Source organism: Schistocerca nitens, chromosome 4, assembly GCF_023898315.1.
Source record: "Schistocerca nitens isolate TAMUIC-IGC-003100 chromosome 4, iqSchNite1.1, whole genome shotgun sequence".
NCBI classification, from domain to species: domain Eukaryota; kingdom Metazoa; phylum Arthropoda; class Insecta; order Orthoptera; family Acrididae; genus Schistocerca; species Schistocerca nitens.
Window position 1 is genome coordinate 795,209,750 of NC_064617.1, and position 24,761 is coordinate 795,234,510.

The 24,761-nt window shown below is 39.7% G+C and overlaps 1 protein-coding gene across 1 annotated transcript in view; it reads right to left on the reverse strand.

The window, feature by feature from the left end:
• The window catches only part of LOC126253184 (activating transcription factor of chaperone), a 57,181-nt gene extending 45,935 nt beyond the window's left edge, over positions 1-11,246 (reverse strand). Inside the window, exon 1 of the mRNA XM_049954346.1 lies at positions 11,089-11,246. The gene's annotated coding sequence lies outside the window, so the exon portion shown is untranslated. The remainder of the gene's footprint in view (positions 1-11,088) is intronic.
• Between the last annotated feature and the right edge of the window lie 13,515 nt (positions 11,247-24,761).

Here is a 24,761-nt window from a genome sequence, read left to right on the forward strand (position 1 = left end):
CAGAGGATCTTAGCAAAGTTCCTTTCGTGTTGTGCCGTGTGGTCCAAAGCTGTTGAGCAGGAAATCATTAGACAGAACAATAATTTCTGAATTTTTTTCAATGAGTAAGTGCCTGAAAAATAAGGATTTTAAGCACCTCACTGTCAACAACAAATTGACTTTTAAGAATGCAGTGACAGGAGCACATACTCATACCACAGAGGGCATATTAGCTGCCATTAAATGGTCCTTGTGCAGCACAAGAAATTGGAAGACATTTTTAAAGCTTCTTGTTCGAACACATGTGGAAGAAGCAGAACCAAAATGATTCAGATCTATTTTTATGTTTTTTGTGTGCTGCTGCTTTGATCTACAGTTCACATGAATAAAATTTCTTTCAGTTTAATTTTTGCATTTTTCTGTTCACAATTCTCATTCCGACCATAAGCAGCAATTCTATTGGCAATATGTTTCCACAAATATTTGTCTGTTTCTGTGATTACATCACTAATTACGAGCAAGCAGTTAGGTTGAAATGTGACAGTCTGACTCGAAAACATTAAATAAATAATATTCGTCGTCACAAATATGTCATTTGTTTTTCCCGAACATGTCACAAATTATGAATGTGTGGTTAGACTCGGCGCTCATAAGACAGCTTAGACTGCTGCAAGTGAAATGAGCAGTAATTACATTAACACACACTGTTTTATCAAATATTTCACATTTTCTTTCTGGACACACTACGAATTATGAGCCTGTTGTCATGTTGCGAGATAATAGCACACTTTAAATTGCTGTGAGAGAAACAAAGAGCAATTAAATTTATAATCGAGGTCGACAAAAATATTTGATCATTTCTTCTGCATGTGTTGTTATTTCTGAGGTTGTGGTACATTCACATGAGAAGGTGGTGATATTTCTTTGTCGCCTGCTTCAAAACACATCATCTGTCTGATGCTCTCACACTGGCTGCATAGAACAAGTAGCTGACACACCCTTCTCTTTCCCACGACATCTCACAGTAAGCACTAACAACACTGCTGCGTGAAACACGTAGGTAGCCACAGCCCTTTTCTTAGACTTTTATTGTAAAAATCTTCAATATAACTACAAGATTAAATATTTTATCAAACTCACTGATGAGAATTGTAAGTGGCATTTATTTTAATAAAACCAAATATTTTATGTCTCCCTCAATCGAGCAACAATAAATTAACTTTGGTCTGCTGCTATGGTCTACATCTCAAGAGCTAACAGTGATCAGTGAAATGGATTGATGAACTGGTACATACAGACACCCAACATTTAACTGTTTACCATTCTTATATTACATTAAAAGATAGGCATACACTACACATACATTAAGACATTTGGGCCAAATCATACACTATCAGTATAATTTCAGATGTAATCCTAACCCATGCACTCATACATAGTGTTTCATAGAACAAGAGGAAGAAACTGCGGAGGTGTGGAACAAATCTGAGTATACACCTACATTAACAAAAGAGAAGCAAATTGTTGGAACTTAATCCAACAATAAACTATCACTATACTGCTTTATGTTCATGCACAAAACAGATAAATTTAAACTGAGTAAATTACACAGAAAGCCGTAGAATCCTCAGACAAAACAGCTGCTGTTCGTCTTATTTTGCTCGCTTAATATTTGATTGATTACACTGGTGTTTTTCAAATATAATACAGAGTCCTGCTTGGCAAATGTTGGTATTGATCTGCATAACTATTATGAACCAGATATGTTAACTGCTGTTACATCAGAATACCATCTCCAATACTGAAATGCGCAGCTTTCTTTGTAATGCTTATACACACTTTACGACTTAGAGAAGCATGTTATGGTGTAATCATTGATTCATAATTAATGTTCGTAGCTTGTAGATAAATAAAGTCAACGTACCTTGTGAAACATTATCGTGAACTGGTGCTGGATTCCTTTGAAGCCATTACACAAAAGTAAATTAAATTCACCTAGATGCAAGCATACCATTTTACAACTTAAATCAACACGAATGATATACCTAAATAGAATGCTGCATATTTTATACAATTTTCCCATATATTTTCAATGGTAATTTATTTGTCAAATGGCACAGAAGATGATATAAAATCAGAATCAGTAACAAAACAAAATAATCCCTTAGATCAGTCTGTATTGCCTCTACAACCAGAAAGGATACTGCTTAAGCAATTAACTCCTCAGAAACTAATGGCACTCCTGTAACTATCTGCACCAAAGCTAGAGGTTTACACAACCCACCTTTACAAGTGGTTGTAGCATAAAAGCACCATTACACTTCAATTACAGTAACTTTGTGGGTCATGTGCAGTAGGTTGAATGGTAGTGGACCAATTGCGGTTGTCTACACATGGCAGGAGGGGAAGGGAAGGAGACCCAAATACATACATCACTGCTGCAGCCACCACGACTGCTCTCCCCACCACCAAGAAAGACAGCGACAAAATTCGGTAAGCAAATTTCTGGTGTGCACACAACTGTTGATCAGATGAGGAATTGGCATGTTGTGTACGAGCTGGCAACTCCACTACCCAAAACTGACATGTCAATCACAAAGTTATTTTAATTGAATTATAGTGATAATTCAGACGAGACTCATATCTTGTTCTGTAGTGTGTTTTACAGTCATGCCTTGCACATACTTAAAATTTCACACCACCATCATCATTTTCCAATTCCAGTTTCCCGGGTGTTGTGTACAAGCGCTCGCCATCGCCTTCTGTCTTCATACATCATCTATTCCAGGACAGCTTCCCATTTGTGTCCCTCCTCCTCCACATCTTATCTTACAGTCTCTATCCAGCGTTTTCCTGGTCTTCCCTGTGGTCTTCTTAATATGAGGTTTGCGTTGAAATACCTTTTGGCAGGTCCTTTGCTGTTCATTCTCATTATGTGCCCATACCGCTGAAGCCTGCGTTTCTTCATGACACTGCTGACATGAACCTTAATACCAGCTATTTTTCTATTCACCTCATTCCTGATTGTGTCCTTCCTAGTTGTTTGGTTCACAGTGCTAATTAATCTCATTTCTGTTGCCCGAATTGTACTAAGGTCTTTACTTAGGAGGGTACATGTTTCTGCACCATATGTTAGGATTGGTATGAAATATGTGTAGTATCGTCACTTTTCTTTTTCAGAAGAAGATTTCTGTTTTGACCGAAAAAATTGGATGCTTTCTGTGTCTTGCTGAGTATTTCCTGCTTACTGGAGTTGCCTCTTGAGATCATGCTTCCTAGGTACTTGAAATGGGAAACAGATTCTACTTTGACTCCTTCCAGAAACATACTGGCCGTCGTTCCTTGTCTATTGATGGTTGTTTCTACTGTCTTTGTTTTACTTATTTTTTGTCAGAAATTTCTGAATATGTTGTTCCAATCATTAAGTTTCCTCCGTGCTTCAGCTTCTGCCCATACTATCAAATTATCTGCAAATACCAGGGAATTTGATTCATCACCTATTTTCTTTATGGATTTTATGATCTTTTCCATTACTATTACAAACGGGAGCAGTGATAGGCCACTTCATTGTTGGAAATCTCTCTTGTTTCAAACCATTTTGATCATCCGTTGCCTATCTAGACACAGCTGTTATCAATTAGATACTTTGGCACCTATAGTTCTTCCAAACATTTCCATATTTTGTTTAAAGGAACACTCTCATGCACTTTTCCGGTGTCTACAAATCCAATCACAAGATTTTTTCCATATTCCCAGTACGATTCTGTCAGCATTCTTATTGTAAAAATTAGATCAATAGTACCTCGGTCTTCCCTGGACCCATGTTGTTCTTCCTCAAGCAAAGGTTCTACTATCTTTTTAAGGCTAATTTCTATGATCTTTTCTAACAGCTTCAGGGTGTGTGACAGCAGCATGATGCATCTGTAATTTCCACATTTTCATCGATTGCCTTTTTCAACAGAGGAATGATGACTCCCTTAAAAACCAGTGATAACACACTATACAGCCAACTTACGCCTAATATTCCAGCTATCTTTATCATGTCTGAACTGAGATCATCAAAGCCTGTTGACTTTCCATTCTGCATGCTCTTTAGAGCTGTTTCTGCCTCACATCATATTAATGGGTGTCCATTGGTCTGGACTTCATTAATTAGTCTACAGTCACTGATAGTTGTGGTGACATGTCCATTTAGCAGTATGTTGAAGCACTTTTTCCATTTCATCCCTAATCCCTCCCTCTGTTCATATAAGTTACCATCATCTATTTCCACTGCATTTAATTTTTGGTACTTTTTACAGTAATTTCCTAATTCCCTGACAGTTGTCCTCTATCCTTGTGATAAAATCTTCCCAGCACTTTTCTTCCCGGATAAGTCTTTTTACAGCTAGTTTCTTTCCCCTGTATTCCTGAGCTAGATGTTCAATTGCTAATTCATTTTGTCTATCTTCTATTTTCTGTCTTTCATGGTCTCCATTTATTTTCAGTATGTTCCTATCTTTAATTGATGCCTTTACCCAATCATTCCCCAAGGTGTTTCTTCTATTTTGGTGTGGCACTCGTTTTTCCACAGATGTCCATGGCTTTCTTTAACAAGGGTTTCTTTGAATACCGTTCTTCCACTACTACCCCTTTCTGTTTACTTTTCCATGTCCTTTAATAACCAAGTCTTAATCTTTGGCATTCTGTTTTGTTTCAGATTTGGCATCTGAACATCTTAGGTCGCTACTTAGGCACTCACTGGGTACGACTTTAACATTTGTAACATACTGACCAGCTTTTCTATCAGTGATGATGAAGTCTGTCATAATCTTGAGCTTGCCATCCCAGCTGTATCTCATTATCTTATGACTTTCCCTCTTTTGATACTATGTGTTCTGTATGGCTAAGTTGTTTCTCACACAGAAATCAATTAGGTTCTCTCCTTCTGGGTCTCTGTCTTTCTTTACCACCTTGAGCATTCAGATCACCCATAAAGACAGTGTTCTCCTCTGTTCTGCCTTGGTTGTGGCATCATACACAACCACTAACCCAGCTCAAAGCAGATAGAGCCACCTGCGCTATCATTCACATCCATGCTGTGGAGTGGGCATCCTCCACATCAGTAGGCCGGTGTGAAAGGGTGGCTAAGGTAAGGCAGGACGCAGCTTCATGGGGTGTAATGTGGAAGCCTACCCTGGGTTGAGGACAAAGACCTTAATGACATCTTTGGAAGAGGAGGAGACCTTAGGAATGGCAGAGATGGCAGATGAGGCACCCCATCCTCCCTGAGGGTAATTAAAAGAGGACACCCCTGCCTTGTGGAGAAGAGGGATCTTCAAAGACTAAGGGAGTAAACCCTGAAAGAAAATCCTCACCAGTGTTAGGTCTAGCCAGTCAGCAGCTGGTCAAATATATACTGCTTTCAAACCTAAACCAAGTATCAGATGGAAGAATAAATTTCACACTATACTGCCTATATTTACTTTCTGAACTGAACGTGTTTAGCCATTATGACCATTTTCAATTATCACAAATATAACAAGAATAAGGTTGTATGTTTCCGTTAACATGGCTCATTAAGTTCGCACTGCAGGATTATACCTGTCTTAAGACTTTCTTCACTATTTGATGGTTAACATCATACATTCCGTAAAAGAAACAAGTACCATCCAAAGGAACATAGAATACACAATAAACAATCACAACAATTACATTAAAGGCCACAATTACTGGCTGCAGCTGACTGGTAACTAAATGTAAATGTCACGTGACTGGGGCATCCCGAAGGGTAAACTGTTCGTCGGGTGCAAGTCTTTCGACTTGACGCCACTTCATCGACTTGCGTGTCGATGTGCATGAAACGATGATGATTAGAACAACACAACACCCAGTTCCTGAGCAGAGAAAATCTCCGACCCAGCCAGGAATCGAACCCATGCCCTTAGGATTGACATTCTGTCACACTGACAATAGGGCAGACTTGTGCACTGATAGTTGTACCATAAACAACAAACTGTCAATAACTTTTGTTATACAATTTAGGTATAGTGCCAGGAATTCAAAATGTGCCTTCACTTATTTGATCAGCTAGTTATGATAACACCTCACAAACCAAACACTTCATCAGAAATAGTAAGCGAACATAACATTTTCTGCACCTCATGTGCTAATGCTCCTGCCCTAACTAAATCGTTCACAAAACATTTCTATTTTTTCAAAATCCAGTTTCCACTGTCTCAAATACAATTATGTCAATAATCTTCATATTTGTTCCATATTTGATGCCAATGAACAACTTTGTAATTGAAACTTCCTGGCAGATTAAAACTGTGTGCCCGACCGAGACTCGAACTCGGGACCGCACACAGTTTTAATCTGCCAGGAAGTTTCATATCAGCGCACACTCCGCTGCAGAGTGAAAATCTCATTCTGGAAACTTTGTAATTCCTGGGCCTTTTCCTTACAAGGGAACCTCCCCATCGCACCCCCCTCAGATTTAGTTATAAGTTGGCACAGTGGATAGGCCTTGAAAAACTGAACACAGATCAATCGAGAAAACAGGAAGAAGTTGCGTGGAACTATGAAAAAAATAAGCAAAATAGACAAACTAAGTAGTCCATGCGCAAGATAGGCAACATCTAGGATAGTGTGAGCTCAGGAGCGCCGTGGTCCCGTGGTTAGCGTGAGCAGCTGCGGAATGAGAGGTCCTTGGTTCAAGTCTTCCCTCGAGTGAAAAGTTTAATTTTTTATTTTCAGACAATTATTATCTGTCCGGCCGTCATTACCATTCCTCCAGGTTGTACACCCCTTGTGCAACCGTTAGATGTGTTTGGTTTTCGGCAAGTGAAATACTTTGTGAAAAGATTCTATGATTTTGCGAAGCTGCACAGGTACACAGAACAGTATTGTTTACGTGATCGTGTGTCAATTATGAAAGTTCAGGCAATCACACATAATCAACTTCGCTCTCCAAAATTCCAGGACTTGTTCAGATTTGCTTGGACATATGCAGGATTTGATAGTCTACACACGGAAAAATTTGAAAGCGTTAAAAACACGTTTTGACCGAGCACAGGGAAAACTGTGCGACTGTGAAACTGTTGCATTCATTTGTTGCAGTTTATGTGACAAACTCTTATGTTTTCATCACTTTTTTGGGACTGATTATCACATCCACAACAAAACCTAAATTGGGCAAGGGAGAAGAACCTTTTTACCCATTCGCTAAGTGTACGAGTTAAGTTAGGTAGGTCGACAACATATTCCTGTCATGTGACGCACATGCCGCCACCAGTGTCGTATAGAATATATCAGACGTGTTTTCCTGTGGAGGAATCGGTTGACCCATGACACTGCGATCAAATGATTTCAGTTCCCATTGGAGAGGCATGTCATTTCGTCTACTAATCGCACGGTTTTGCGGTGCGGTTGCAAAATAGAGACACTAAACTTATTACGGTGAACAGAGACGTCAATGAACAAACGGACAGACCATAACTTTGCGAAAATAAAGAAAGTAAAATTTTCACGCGAGGGAAGACTTGAACTAAGGACCTCTCGTTCCGCAGCTGCTCACGCTAACCACAGGACCACGGCGCTCGTGAGCTCACAATATCCTTGATGTTGCCTATCTTGCGCATGAACTACTCATGTGTATATTTTGCTTATTTTTTTCATAGTTCCACACAACTTCTTCCTGTTTTCTCGATTGATCTGTGTTCAGTTTTTCAAGGCCTATCCACTGTGCCAACTTATAACTAAATCTGAGGGGGGTGTGATGGGGAGGTTCCCTTGTTAGTACGGAAATACGGAAGGGTCCGATCCCGCCCGTCTGCTTTGACCCATGACGTCATAAATATGGCGGAAACAAACACACACTTTCCACAAGAAGCCTAATGACACTAACGGGACAAGCGCGGGAAATGGGGTGTTTTGGGTGGGGTGGCAAACTAAATATAAACAAATTTAGACGCCTTATGTAGCTACAACGTGTAACTGAAGACAGCCATGCATGAATACCCACCCACCTCCCCAGGGGTCGTAACCCCTGCAACCCATAGAAGATAAAGATGCTTCAGTAGCTGATTAGTGTTTTTTGTCTTTAAAAAAAAAAATCTCACGGGATAGAACGAACAGATCAGAAAGATAAATATAATAAACTAAAACAGAAATTGGAGGAAACAGATAATTAAATAAGTAATAAGTGTTATTAAATTAAAAAAAAAATCTCACGAGATAGAACGAACAGATCAGAAAAGTAAATAAAATAAGATAAAACAGAACTGGAGACAGCCACACTCAAACCAAACTCCGCGCCCTCATGACGTCACACACGACAACACCCTTACGTCACGGGTCAAAGCCGACGCGTGGAATCGGACGCTTCTGTCGACCCATTAGTACCATATTTTTCTGCTACACAAGAATATAAAATATAATCAAACACTTTTGTTACATCAGTGTAGATTCCAACTGCCTCTAGTTCTCTTTTAGCCATTATAAAATCTTGCACAAAGAAGAACAAATTTTATTTACCAATACCAATCAACTTTCCAGACAACCAAATCACTGAACTGATAAATTCTTCATTATTTCTTTCACATAGACCTAGCAACTTAAAAAACATTCTGAGGAATACAATCTGCAATTCTTCACATTACAGCTTCTTCTGAAGTTACCATAAATTGTAATACAGGCACAAAGCAATCTAGAAATTGTAAGGTTGAAATCTTCACTCATCAATAATTTAATCCACACTTGTTGTTTACACATTTTTATTAACTGTCTCCATGTAACTTAGATCTAGCTTGCCCATTAATCACAGACCATGTATGTTCTGAGAAATCCATATTCTCTTTCTATACTGCATGTTCCTAAACAGTATGATGACACTACATATTTGTATTGGGTGCGAAACTTTGAAATGTGGGTGTGACACTTCATGATACTCCTCACATTTCCTTTCCACGACATTCCAGCTGGTAAAAGCGGAGAATACAGACAGTTCTATTTATTACATGCTGGCAGAGCAATCTTCGTAGCACTTGTCATATGGTGTGAAGCATGGGAATACTTCAACAGCTGCCCCCCCCCCTTTTTTTCTTAGCCACACAGAGAGTATTAGGCAGATGGCATATTACACAGCAGCAAATTGAAAATAATATGTCTCAATTGTGCAGTAACTTTGTGATGTGCAACATCAAAAACAAATCTATATTCTGTCGTAGTTTCCAAACCCTTAGGCACTAATATATATCCCAAGAAATGGTAAACTGTGGGGAATAAACTCCAAACCATATTGAAACCATGCAATTTGCTACATAAAAGTAACACATTGTCATTATATGGGCATCCTGACAGGCACTGTCGCTATTCTTAGATTTAGCCCCCATTAACTGAGACAGCAGTTCGCATTTTAATCTCTGCATGAGGCATCCCAGGGGTTAGTTAATTTTCCCTGTGACAATTAGAAGCCCCAATTTCAGTGTATAAAGTAGGACAGTGGTAAACTATCATGTCCTCCACATCTGAAAAGTAAAAGAATGCCTTTGAATTCCATTCAAAGGTATGCATGTATGTTGTGTATTCCACACCATGTGCCCAGGATTCTATATTTAAAATCTGGTAGCTTGTAAACATAAACAATGATGTTTACATTTGTTCCTGCACATCTTGAATGTAGCACTATTTTGAGGGTAATCAAACAATAACTGAAATTTGGATAGTTTGAATCACACACGTGGTCATCTTCAAAATATCCACTGAAAGAAGTACATAATTATGCCATGCTTTAATGTATGGTAACTGAACCATTCTCTCTCTTTTACACTATAAGTGCTTCACATTAAATGTGATTGGTCATAACATTATCATTCTAAAATAACAGAAGTTACAATGGAATGACACTAAAATGAACAACTAACAGTACAACTAGCGGAACAAACAACCAATTGGCCAAACACTAACTGGATGAAATTTCACTCCTCTGAACAAGAAATTGCAGCAATATACAACATCTCAACGGTAAAAAGAATTAAAAAAAGACACCAGTTATCCTAAGCAAAGTATATGCTACACTCAAAGTATGCAAGAAGAATGTGTACAGAAGCAAGATAATTTTCATTTGCACGTAATGTGTTAGCAAGTATGCAATCACAACACGCATCCCAGACAACTGTGAAATTGTTTATCAGTTGTTCTGCGAACCTCTGCTGAGTCTGTAAAGCAAGGGGACATGTTCTTGACAAGCTGCAGCTTTTGATCAATCTGGGTTGTGCTTTAGTAGTGTAACTTACTGTTCTGCACATGGAGGGCAGAAATCCATGTTTCAAACCCAATCAAGTACACAGTTTTCACCTGTCACATATCAGTAGAAGGTTGAGAACGGGATTATTTTGTATGTCATTACATCAATTATCAAGAATGTGCGTCACATGTCATGCATTATCATCAAATGCTGCACTTCAGTTTTTCGCCTAGATTCTGTTACGAGTAATGGCATTATGTTCTAAATATTTACAAGCGTTGCTGGGCACCTTTTAATACACAACAAGAATAATATGAACTACAGAATCCTATAAAATCACTCTCAATGCCTTTCCAATTTGTATCAGTAACCCAACTATCAATTAACATATTTTTGTAACATTCAGTTTCGTATACTCAAGATAAACGCAATAAAAATTTAATACAAAGACATGCCTTTAGGTTTGTTTATATTTAATTCAACAGGCCAAACTCTACGAAATCTGTGTAGGCCTGCATACTTTTTTCGGAGAGCGAAAAAAGCGAACACATTATGACAATCACTATAACATGTTCTCGCCTAAAACGAAATATTGTCAAATCATAGGGTACGAATCAGCGACCATAGTATCACAAAAACACAAGACGCATCTACTGTAAGCTGCAAAGATGTGTGTACGGTAAGTGCGAACAGAAATGTAGTAACATGTTAGTATAATGAAAATATTCACTTTATGAAATGCTTACCTCCGTCACATCAAATTTCTCGAAAATACACATACTTACAGAGGGCACCCTTCCTGGTAACGCATACGCGGAAGGACGCACCAATATGCATAGTAGTAATGTTAGCACTAAAATTCGTGGAATGGCAATACTTACTCCATTTTCGTTAACTTTCTCTTGCACACTAGGTGCGCGACGCTTTTAAGCGACTAGTTCCCCATTTTTACGGCGATATAGAACGAGAGAAATTTTTCACGTGCTTCTTGTATCGTGTCATGGGGACGAATGGGTGGATGAATACTAGAGCGCTCATATGTAGTTATCCTCCTCCGCGTGCTACTTCAGTATTCGAAACAAATACTACTTTACCAGCTTTCCAAAATCAAAAATGATCGGATTAAAGTGTGTAATTATTACAGTAAATTATATGAAACGCTTAACTGATTGCCAAAAATACAAATTTCGCTTGTTATGTGGGACTACTTTTTTGTGCGAATGTCATTGCTTCCACCTGTCACAATGTTGCATCAGAAACTTATATGACGTCATTGATGTTTTGCATTTGGGTTCCTTTAATACATATGTTGAAGACAATACAAATTTCTCGGTAAATCTCTAAATAGTACATCCATCTGAAATTTAAAAGCTACCTGTGTCTGTTTTTAAGACAATGTCCTTTTCTTTATACGTCATATGGTATGGACTTTTAATCGAAAACTTACAGCCTTCGCAAATGTCTGAAAGCCAAATATTTTGTAGAACGTTCCTGTCGTATTGACTTGATCATCGATCAGAAATACTTTTTGTAATTAACAGCAATATCACCACGGTATCAAAACAGGTCAGGTGCAACTTTCATGCCCCAGCGCTGTTTATAGTGCAACAAAAGCAACGTAAAGCGTTGTCTATGCAACCATGTTCGTGTAACCATTGTAGTTTTGGTAGGTTGATGAACTTCAAACACATACAGCTTTATGGGGCACTCAACCATGTTCCAGTTTGTTTTGCAATGGCCCTCATTACAACTTTTAAATCTTCCAACAGTCTGAGCTTCAAATAACTTAAATACTCGGGCCCACGCATCGTTCAAAACTAGACGAAAAAATGAGGTGTCGGTATGCAAAACGTTTGTCTGTACGTAACGTAAGACTGAGGCAGTATAATCCCCAACTTTCGATCTCATAGTTCCAGTTTGCAGAGTGTTCAAGACATTTCTGACGAAAATGCACTAGCCAATTAAAAGCGCCTTTTTTTCGATGTGCTGCACAAGACCACTGTTTTTGACGTGTAAAATGGATATTTTGGAGGCATCTCAGATTACTGCACAAGTAATTTCTGCTGGTATACCTACGGGGCACAAAAAACAACATAAATTTCCAGGACTTGAAACACAATACTGCTTGGTTAATTGTTATGGTACCGAGTGCATCGAGTAAGAAACTATTTTCTGGATAACATCTTTCGCGGTCAACAGTGATCGTGTTACTTCACGTCATGGTTTACGAAGTTCCGCTGAAGCATAGATAATGCATTTTTCCGTTAGCAAGCTAGAGGGAAGTGAGTGTACAGATAATCAGGGCTGGTCTAAACCCCAAGCCGCAAGCGTCAGGAGCCGTTACTGGGGGTGCCATACTGAGAGGCACCCCGGAGCAAAATTTTTGCGCAGGGTGTTTCATAACATGTGTACTTACATGATAACAGAAGCAAAAACGTTCCAATAAATATGCGTGCGCAAACAAGCCGTCTGTAAGATAATAAGCAACATTGGGAGTTCATAAAAGTGATGATGGTTAATGGCGTTCCTCACGTATTGTTAAATGAGCCATAATGGTTTTGGAAGAGTGAGATACATGTTGTAATGTGTGGTTACCAGCCACCACTGACTCCAGCATCAAATATTGTCATAGTCATTATAAAAGTATTTGAAATACAGTAAAAATTGCCGATTAACGTCTCCATCTAATGGGCCTCAAATTTCGTCCAAGACTTACTTTAATAATAAATACAATACTACTTCAGCAAGTTCATAGAGTATATGAGTACAATACATGTCATAATTTATAGGCCCTACATGTGTACTTGTTAAAGGAGCATTCAGTGTGTCGACTACACAGCATTTTATTAACACAATATTTCTCTATTGTACCGTGCATAAATTTGTGTTTTCCTTTTCAGTAGCATAAATTAAAATTTTTAACATCTTGAACAGGTTTCAACCACTTTCGTGGCAAATTTTCTGAAATACTTATTGTTCTCATGTAAATTAAAACTTGTGCAGTTAAACAATTTCAGTTATTTAAAACACGACTGTAAAATTAGATGCTACTTTTCGTATTTATGTTCCAGCTTTTCCAATGAGAAGTGATATAATTTGTAAGTTATGTAACTGAAAATTTTCACTGTTCAACAAAAAAAACAGATTGAATACTTTCATTTTTTACATCCACTTTAACAAATTTAACTTAAACAGGAATTGTTCCTCCTTCTAATATTTAGCACTGGAATAAGATTAAATTTTTTTAAACACACTTCCACAATTACTAGATTAAGATTGTAATGAAAGTTCTTTTACAAAGAGTCCAAGTAATGTCGGAGAGAAAGGTGGAGGAGTGTTTGGGAAAATCAACCTGAACTGGACTGAAGAAAAATATATTTTTACTAGTACATTAATTCTTGTCATTATTGACTAGCCCAAATTATGAACTCAATGTAACTCATGGTGCACTTGAATAAGTGTGTATGAGTACAGTGGTTGGTTTTGGGGAGGGGACCAAACTGCGAGGTCACCGGTCCCATCGCATTAGGGAAGGGTGGGGAAGGAAGTCGGCTGTGTCCTTTTAAAAGGAACCATCCTGGCATTAGCCTGAAGCGATTTAGGGAAATCGTGGAAAACCTAAATTAGGATGGCCAGACACAGGTTTGAACGGTTCAAAATGGTTCAAATGGCTCTAAGCACTATGGGACTTAACATCTGAGGTCATCAGGCCCCTAGACTTAGAACTACTTAAACCTAACTAACCTAAGGACATCACACACATCCGTGCCCGAGGCAGCATTCGAACCTGCAACCATAGCAGCAGTGCGGTTCCGGACTGAAGCGCCTACAACCGCTCGGCCACAGTGGGCGGTGTTTCAACCATCGTCCTCCCGAATGCGAGTCCATTGTGCTAACCACTGTGCCACCTCACTGAGTGGTAATGTAGATAGGCAACATACTGTTTAAGCTAAGAGGCAACTGTACAGTACGGGCATCTAATAAATGTAAAAAGGCAAGAAATTCAAACAGTCGCGTGGCTGAGAAGGTTTCAGAAATATGGGCTCATTGTTCCCCTTACGTAAACAAACCAGCCTTGTGAAAGGCCTAATTACAATCCTTATGTAAACAAACCGACCACTTACATCTTTATCCAGTGTTTATTTAAGTTGAATGTATTATCATAGTTACTATAATCTATGACGCAAAATGGCCACAGCCGGCCAGTGTGGCCGAGCGGTTCTAGGAACCGCGCGACCGCTAAGGTCTTAGGTTCGAATCCTGCCTCGGGCATGGATGTGTGTGATGTCCTTAGGTTAGTTAGGTTTAAGTAGTTCTAAGTTCAGAGGACTGATGACCTCAGATGTTAAGTCCCATAGTGCTCAGAGTCATTTGGACCAAAATGGCCGCCTCACATCCAAGGTCATTCTCCTCCCCTCCCCGTCCCTCCCCTCCCCTCCCCTCCCCATCCTCCCTTCCTCTTCCTTCTAGAACAACTGGGTGGCAGGAAATTCAAATGTGCGGTATCCTATTGACTGTGTGGGAGCCAGTTAGCTTAATTATTATAATTTGTAACTTAAAATGACATCACAGTTAAACATGGCTCTCTGTACGTTATGGCATTACAGTGTATGTGAGATAATGGCGGGAAATTCGAAAAATCCAAGTGATATTGCATGCATCTACCAGTATTGTGTTAAAAAAAAACACCAGCACATTGCTAGTACAGAAGGTATACAGGGTGAAAAGTATTTAAACCGACAAACTCGGGGAGGTTGTAGAGGACATCAAAATAAATATTTTTCCCTAATGTCATTTTGTCCTATGAGGAGTATTTAAACCAGTAGAGGAAGGTTTCTCTGGCGGCAAATTAATTAAACAAAGAAACACTTTTCCATTTTTTATGACCAAGAGACAACACACTAACACAACCCAATTTCAGTTACAGTAGATTGTCAAAAATGCCTCCATTGACACGTAAACAAAGGTTACACTGTCGATTCATGTTCTGTCTGACACGGGCAAAAACCCCAGGAGTATCCTGAATTGTTCCCGCTGCTGCTACTATCCGGGCAACCAGATTCTCTTCTGATGCAACCGGAGTTACGTAAACAAGGTTGTGCATCTCTCCCCACACAAAGAAGTCCAGAGAGGACATATCTGGGGATCGAGCAGGCCATGGTACAGGACCACCACTGTCAACCCACGTTTCTGGAAACCGTCGGTCCAGGAATCGACGCACACGACGACTGAAATGTGCCGGCACCCCGTCATGTTGGAACTACATGCTTTGTCTTGTAGGGAGTTGGATGTCTTTCAGCAATTATGGCAATGCTCTGGCAAGAAAATTGTAATAGTGCCTGCCATTTAATGACCTAGGTAGCAGATACGACCCACACATTAACGAAGAACCGCACTTGATGAGCGCTAGTAACTGTGGCATGTGGGTTATCCTCACTCCAAACATGCGAATTGTGCTTGTTGAAGACTCCATCACGCCCGAACGTTGCTTCATCGGTAAACAACCCAGAGGATGGAAATGTAGGATGCATTTCACACTGTTCCAGGTACCACTGCGAAAACTGTGCTCTGGGTGGATAATCAACTGGTTCCAGGTTGTGGATACGCTGTAAGTGAAATGGACGTAACAATTGCTCTCGAAGGACCGTTCTTACATTCGTCTGATTCGTGAGCATGTTTCGTGCAATCGCACGAGTGCTGATTGAAGGATCCCGCTCCACATGCTGCAAGACAGCTTCCTCAAATTGCAACGTTCTTACCGTGCGACGGCGTCCCTGTCCAGGTAATCTGCTAAATGACCCGGTTTCACGCAGACATTGGTACACAGCAGAAAAGGTCGCATGATGCGGTATACGGCGATTAGGATATTGTTGTTGATAAACCCACTGTGCAGCTCGTCCGTTGTGGTGCGCTACGTAGTACGCACCAACCATATCAGTGTATTCACTCCAGGTGTATCGCTCCATTAGTAAACAGAGACAATGCACTGCTACACTGGTGGACAGCAGTTGCCTGCAACTGAAGCGCGTAATAAGCCCTGTAACAACTGAAGTTCGTAATACGAACTCTAACAACCGAAGAGCGTAATATGGCCGCGCATCTACCTGTTTTTGAATATGATCTTCAAACGCTCTGCTCCCAGATCCCAGTCCATTATTTAAGTACGAGCTGGCTGGACAGTACTAATGGCAACGTTGGCTTCAATCGTCTCGTTCAAGCACAATGGCCGGGTTTTCTCTGTGTATATACCGATGCCTCCAAAATTCCGCAAGAAGAGTGTACAGGATGCACTTTTTTCTGCCCTCAGATCCAGATCCGCAAAACCTTCAAACTGCCTACGAGCACTTCTATTTTTACGGCGGAGACAGTGGCAGTCTTGGAAGCACTTAAGTTTGTCTCTAGCACTTACTTCCCCAAGATATTGATAGTATTTGACTCGCAAAGCGTTCTTAAAAACATTCAGTACAGTCGATGGAACAAAGCAACCAAGAGTTATATCTTGGATATGATATCTGAATATATTCGCAGCACACGCACGGGCCGGACGATCCATTTGTTGTGGGTACCTTCCCACTCTGGTATCCTCTATAATGATGAAGTTGATGCATTAGCCAAACAAGCGGCAACCTTAGGCACCGTCCTGGATCTGCACCTTCCTTATACAGACTACTTACGTGAAGTCAAGGATCACGCAAGACAACAATAGCAGGAAATGTGGAACGTTTCTCAACAGACAAAAGGCGGTTATTACGCAGTGCTACAACCTCGGAATCCTTCACAGCCGTGGTTCATGAGGACACATCTGGACCGATCCACGATTTCTACCATCATAAGATTCCGCTTCAATCATGCCTCTTTCCCACAACATCTACATCGGATCAATGTTTACAGTTCACCAGCATGTGAGTGTGATCCTGAGTCGGAAGCTGATGTCAACCACATCTTATTTATGTGCCCCAAATTTGACTGTGAACGGTTGGTCTTTCTGAAGACATTGCTGAGTATGGGCTACCATCTTCCTCAATCAGCTTCTTCTCTTTTGTGTACTAAAGACGTTCGTCTATATAAAGTGATAGTTAACTTCATCAAGAGTACTGGTCACAATCTGTAGGTTTTAATGGTGTATGTAAATTATAAATATGTCTTGCTGATGAAGATATTTCAGAATTGGTGTGAATGGTAAGCCAAGGCACTTTTAATTATTTTCCAATTCAATTCAATTCAATTTCTAAAACATTATGTACAAACCTGTAACAGTTAAGCTTTTTATTCTTGTAAATATGCATTTCTGTATTTGTTTATTCAATTATGTGTACATTGTCACTATGTGTTGCCGATGGCTAAATTGAGTACACACTCAAAGGCCGGAAAAAAAAATCCTCATAGGAAAAAATGACATTAGGGAAAAATATTTGTTTTGATGTCCCCTACAACCTCCCAGAGTTTGTCGGTATAAATACTTTTCACCCTGTAGAACTTCTTCTTGCATTATCATTATATTGTGTAGCAGTACGACAGGAATGTGAGAGGGATGCACTTGCGTTTACTAAACACTGCAATCCGCAAAACATGCATCGCCATACACGTCAAGAGACATGTGAGTACACAACGCTTCTCAAGCTAGGCCGCAGCCACCACCACCGACAGCCTCCAGCGACGCCCTGCCACCGCTCGCTGCCGCCACCGCTCATCATGAACAAGGTACTCCGGCTACAAGCTCAGTTACGCTACTGCAATGTCAGAGATAGCGCCCCCATCCACTGTAGAATGAATGATTCCAGTGCAGTGTGAGGCTAAGGGAGAAGCCACCAGTGCATGGGCATAAACACGAAAACAGCCCACCACCTCAGTCACCTGCTGTAGCAGATGTAACTCGTCTCTTTGCTCAACATGCCCGAGGCGGCAACTAAAACGAACGCAGATACTCTGAGGAAGATGTATACCGCTTAGCAAAACCTCATCTGATTATAAAACTTATCTGAGAAGCGTGGATACGTGATGTGCAGTCTACAATGTGCGTACACTTGAAAGGTCTCTGTTGGATTCCTTTCATGTTAATTTCTTAAACCTGTTGTCATTTACGGCATAAATTCCTCTTCTAAATTTACTGTGGTGTTTCTGACTATCTGGGAAGAGACTGAGCAGTGGAACGTGTTTCTTTTACTCATAAACAAGAACGATCTGTCGCACTACTATACTTTAAAATACAGCTTATATGTAATTCATGTCACACAGTCTCATACGGAACCTACATCCGCTTTCTTTTATATACTGTATATGATAAGATACTGTCATCCCCCTTCCCTTCTGTGTGAGAGGATGAATGAGCAAATGTATTTCTAGTTGCATGCTTGATGGTAGCAGACAAGCCTGTCTGCTAGAGAACAGTAGGACCAACGTCGGAACAGGTAGCTACGCTTTCTAAAAGCAGAGAGGTTTCTATTCTTAGTATGGTCCTGTCCGTCTCTTGTCATGTTGGTATAGGAAGCTGCCTCTCTGGTCACTTCCGTTTGTATCTGTTAAGCACCCTCGGTAGGGGCCCAGGCAATCTGTCCGTGGCGAGCGTCTGAAGTGGTAAGATCTCCAGTTAAGCACGTCTCTGCTAAGTCCCTAGGACAATGGATTGCTTAAGTTCAGCCTGACTGTAAATTTAATCACCTTTATTTCAGGTTTAGCTCTAAAATATCTAATGTTATCTTAAATTGCAACGCAGTGTAATTCAAGTGTGAAGTTCAGAATATCTTCCAGTAGTTGCTTTGTCACTACTTTGTGAGTAAAGTGGAACCACGAGTGGATGATCCGTAACTCTAACTAAGATCAATCTTAAATGCGAATGTGTGTGAGATTATAACGTCTCGTCTTGACAATATTTTTCAATATAGCAACTTTTCTTCATGTTCAACCCACGTGGGGTATACTTTGTGAGACCAGTACCATGTGCTTATACAATTGTTTGCCCCATCAGGTTAATAGTATGACGATAGTAACCAGTTCGATGTTTTTCTTTTGTAGTTTGTGTTTCGATGTAATTTATTTTAATTATCAAAATTATTGTGGAGTTACACTCTTTGTGTAAACCAAGTTGACCACGTGAAGCATGTAGTGTAATTATCAAAGTAGCCCTCAGCTATTCTTTTCAGGAAGATTTCACAGAGAGTTAGTATGAATTTAGTATACCAGTGTGTGGTAATTTCATGATGGATAGGATTGCGCTACGAAAGTAACTTCTTTGGGTGAAAATTGAATCGGTTGGTTGTGGTTAATTTCCTCTTGCATATGTTTCAACGTTCTTCGTGTGTTATTTTATGAATGCAGTGTTGTATACAGTCTTCCAATCTTGGCTCCATATTTGATGTGTTCCGTAAGATTACAAACTCACATTTTCACAATCCTAAATAAAGCACCAGTTTAGTTATGAATCAAGTTTAATATGCTGAAATGTTAACGATACAATGATCAATGTTAAAATAAATGTCTAAATATAAACTGATTTATTTCTTTTTATTTAAATTCTATTTATATGTATATATCACCGGTTGTCGTAAGATGACTATTAAAGGTTTATAATTAATGTTAGTCTGGTTGGGAATTTGGAAAGCTAGACTGGCTCCCTGGTGAAACAGTTGCTCACAAGGGAACCTCCCCATTGCACCCCCCTCAGATTTAGTTATAAGTTGGCACAGTGGATAGGCCTTGAAAAACTGAACACAGATCAGTCGAGAAAACAGGAAGAAGTTATGTGGAAGTATGAAAAAATAAGCAAAATATACAAACTGAGTAGTCCACGCGGAAGATATACAACAGCAAGGATAGTTTGAGCTCAGCAGCGCCGTGGTCCCATGGTTAGCGTGAGCAGCTGTGGAGCAAGAGGTCCTTGGTTCAAGTCCTCCCTCGTGTGAAAATTTTAATTTCTTTATTTTCGCAAAGTTATGATCTGTCCGTTCGTTGATTGACGTCTCTGTTCATTGCAATAAGGTTAGTATCTGTGTTTTGCGACCGCACCGCAAAAACGTGCGATTAGTAGACGAAAGGACGTGCCTCTCCAATGGGAACCGGAAACATTTGATCGCTAGGTCATAAGTCAACCGATTCCTCCACAGGAAAACACGTCTGATATATTCTATACGACACTGGTGACAGCATATGCGTCACATGACAGGAATATGTTGTCGACCCACCTAACTTGTACACTTGGCGAATGGGTAAAAAGATTCTTCTAACTTGCCCGATTTAGGTTTTCTTGTGAATGTGGTAATCACTGCCAAAAAGCGATGAAAACGTAAGAGTTTGTCACAGACTGAAAATAAAAGATTGCAGTTTTCCCAAGTCTTGAACCGAGGACCTCTCGTTCCGCAGCTGCTCACGCTAACCACCGGACCACGGCGCCCCTGACTGCCCACTCCCTTGATGTTGCATATCTTGCACATGGACTACTCAGTTTGAAAAATGGCTTTGAGCACTATGGGACTTAACATCTATGGTCATCAGTCCCCTAGAACTTAGAACTACTTAAACCTAACTAACCTAAGGACATCACACAACACCCAGCCATCACGAGGCAGAGAAAATTCCTGACCCCGCCGGGAATCGAACCCGGGAACCCGGGCGTGGGAAGCGAGAACGCTACCGCACGACCACGAGATGCGGGCACTCAGTTTGAATATTTTGTCTATTTTTTCATAGTCCCACACAACTTCCTCCTGTTTTCTCGATTGATGTGTGTTCAGTTTTTCAAGGCCTATCCACTGTGCCAACATAACTAAATCTGAGGGGGGTGCGATGGGGAGGTTCCCCTGTCAGTAATGCAAGGATAACATCCCCAGATAGCTCACAGCTTTTAACCCGCTTTTATTGTCTTGAATATCAGCACCGCTTTCAGAACAACTTAATGCAATAACATTACACACTATCGGATCAAAAGTATCCCGACTTCTACTGGTTGACACACACACACACACACAGTGAATGACACAGCATTCCCGCGCTCTCACCATACCTGAGAGGGATTGTGACCTGCATTGCGGTCCTGCATACTAGGGCTTTATGTTTGACTCTTCATCGAAAATACGTAATCCAACTAAAATGTACAAATTTATCAATTAAAAAGTATCACTGAGGCAGTTTTTACATACGTCTTCTAGAAGCTGAAATTAGGATTTTGTTGAAAAAGCGCAATTCATATTTCAGTAATTGTAATTTACTTCAGTCATAATCAAATCTAAACAAATATATATCCTGCATTTTGAAAAACTCACACATAAAATATTAAAGTGTCCTATCTTTATCATAATACTGTAAACAGGTTGTCGTGCATAACGCTGGCATATCTGTGCAGATAGGCCAATAATAGTAAGTTTCCTGCCTTTTCTTATTGTGTAGGCAAACACTGTGTGGAAATGATCTGAGAGTCCTTTCATCCAATTCCTTTTAAAGGTCGACTCATTGTTGGCGTTTGTGTAACTGGGGAAGTGGACATTTTATTACTGAATTACGAAAGTTGTAAAGGTTTCTTTTCAACCTGTAATTGTCATATATTGCATATGCATTATATAATAAATGGATAAAATGTTCTCCAAGTTTTTTCGTCCCTTTGAGACTCTTTCTTTGAATCGGGTAATACGCAATCGTTTGATAGAAATGGCCGATACCGTCCATTGGTTCGTTGTGCTTCAGAACCATCTCAGATTTTTGAATTACAACGCCTCGACAAGTCGTGGTATCAACTATATTCCCAGTAAAATCTGAGCTGACGATCAGCACTCCTTTTTGTCTTTCCATTTGAGTACATGAATTCCCTCTTCATTATAAACATCCAATATTTTCTCCTTTTTTGGGTTTGAAGTAATCACTTCCAACAGAATATCTACGGTTTTTCCTGAGAGTTGTTGTAACATATGCGTTCCTCCAAAGAAGTTCTTGATACCATTACAAAATTATCTGTAAATAATGAATGTCCAACCTCCAATTTTCCATTTATTAATTTATGGACAGCTCAACTAGCATGTCCTCTTCCACCAACCTCTTGATATGAGGCACCTGTATATACAATAACCCTCACGACTAACCTAGACGACATATTCAACATATAAAGTTGAATTCCATAAAGGTGAGCCTTATTCTTTATATACTGTCGGAGCTTGAGTCTGCCTCTCTGCACAACCATGGATCCATCTATTGTCCTATAAAAAATGCCTCGAGGATCGAATTTTGTACAGCCTGTCATCAGGAAGAGGTTGATTGGATTCTGGATTTTTTGCAAAATACAAAGTTTCCGAGAGTCCTAAAAATCTTTCCCTGCTCATAACTCGACAAAAGCATGGTAATCCAAAGAGTCCAGGGTCAGTGGTCCAATAATCACACATTCTGCTCTATGGAATGGTTTCCATGTGGTATAGTAAACCAAGAAACATCATCAATTCTTCCACATCCAGAGACTGATGCTTTAGAATTTGTTGCCATTCCACCTAAATATTGGGCAGAAAGATTTGTTTGTGTCACAATACAGTCAAGGAGTTCGTCCATTCGTAAGAGGTTTAGCACTTCTAATGAGTATCTAGATGAGTAATGTCTACAGTTAGTCAAGGATTTTACGTCAGTGGTGTTAGTGGCTTGCCTGGTCTTTTGTCTAGGGGGTCGGTTTGTGGAGGCTGAAAGGACGCTTACCTGAGATGCCGAGTCAGGTAAGCGTGATTCGTCATCTTCACCGGATTCCTCGCCCCCTTCAGGAAGTAAAACAAAATTTTCCTCCTCCAGGAACTTCTCATCATCGTCGTCACTGATGTTTCCCTGGAGGTTCTCTTCATTGTCTTCTCCCATGATACTCAGAAGTTTGTTATCAGTGAGGATTTTCGTCACAGTGTGGTCCTCAATTTTCACTCTTCTTTTGTAACCTCCCCACAAAAATATTTAAAAAAATATGAACCAAATGTAACCTCCCCACGGAAATAATAAAATGATCCAAGTGTAACCTCCCCACAAAATAATTTAAAGATGAACCAAGTATAACCTCCCCACAGAAATAATAATTACATGAATTTTAAATATTGTAACCTCTGAACAAAATTGGTTCCCATTCATAATCGCTGTGCAGAAATGCATTCACATTTAATGTACCCACAAAATTCTTTTCTCATTTAATGTTAAGTTCGAAACAGAAAAATTCCTAAACCACAAAATAAAAAAAATCAGTAACCTGGTAAATTTTATGACGACAGCAGCGCTGCGCCACGGCCCTGTATTCTGAATAAAAAAAAGCAAAAATTCTTACCTCAGTAAAAACTGCGAATATACCTGCTCTTACCAAAAAAATTTTCGGCACAGCTCCGTACAGTGCTGGCCTATGCTTTGTGATTCATGAAAGGAATGATCATCGATTGGATAAAATCTTTAAATTGAAATGAATGCTTTTTTTAATTTTTTTAAATTTATATTATAAAAATTATTATTGTGGCTTTTTTTTTAAAAAAATTGGAATGACAATTCACATGCATTACTAGATATGCGCAAGGCTGCTTCTTTACCTCATACAATAATACTCATCGTCCAGAATCCCGACCAGAGCAGACTGCAGACAAGCGCAGACACGCGCCGACTACTGCCGACTCACGCAGACTACTGCCGACTAGTGACAAGCAACAACTAACTACATACTGCTCTCTGGTCAGAGACTCTCCTGTGCCTTGCCTATTGCAGGCATCGCATATAGCGCATACCTCTTACATAACCCTCCACTGGGGGTGGGGGGGGGGGGGCAAAAATTTGGCAGCGATGGTGAGTCAATTGGACTTGCCATGAGCAACAAATTTTTCTTAATTAACTAAGTTTACAATCACAGAATATATACATATATATAAGTGCAGAACATGAAATAAAATATAGTGCACATGCACTGAGTACAGAGCATATCAAGCAATAACAAAATGTATACGCAATGAGTACAAAACATATTAACAAATGACAAAAGTCCACACGCACTGTAGTTCAGAACAATCAGCAAATCACAAAATGTATACGCAATGAATACAAATCATACTAACAAATGACAAAAGTGCACACGCACTATAGTTCAGAACATATCAGCAAATCACAAAATGTATAGGCAATGAGTACAAATCATATTAACAAATGACAAAAGTGCACACGCACTGTAGTTCAGAACATATCAGCAAATCACAAAATGTATACGCAATGAATACAAATCATATTAACAAATGACAAAAGTGCACACGCACTGTAGTTCAGAACATATCAGCAAATCACAAAATGTATACACAATGAATACAAATCATACTAACAAACGACAAAAGAGCACACACACTATAGTTCAGAACATATCAGCAAATCACAAAATGTATAGGCAATGAGTACAAATCATATTAACAAATGACAAAAGTGCACACGCACTAGAGTTCCCCTTTTTTTTTACTATTTTACAAGAACTAGGATAGGAAAGGGAAGGATTGCATCATGGTTGTAGCACATTAGGTTGCACGCAGCTGCACTGAAAGTCCATATCTTTCTACAGAAGCACAACACCAAGTGAGACAATCTGAAG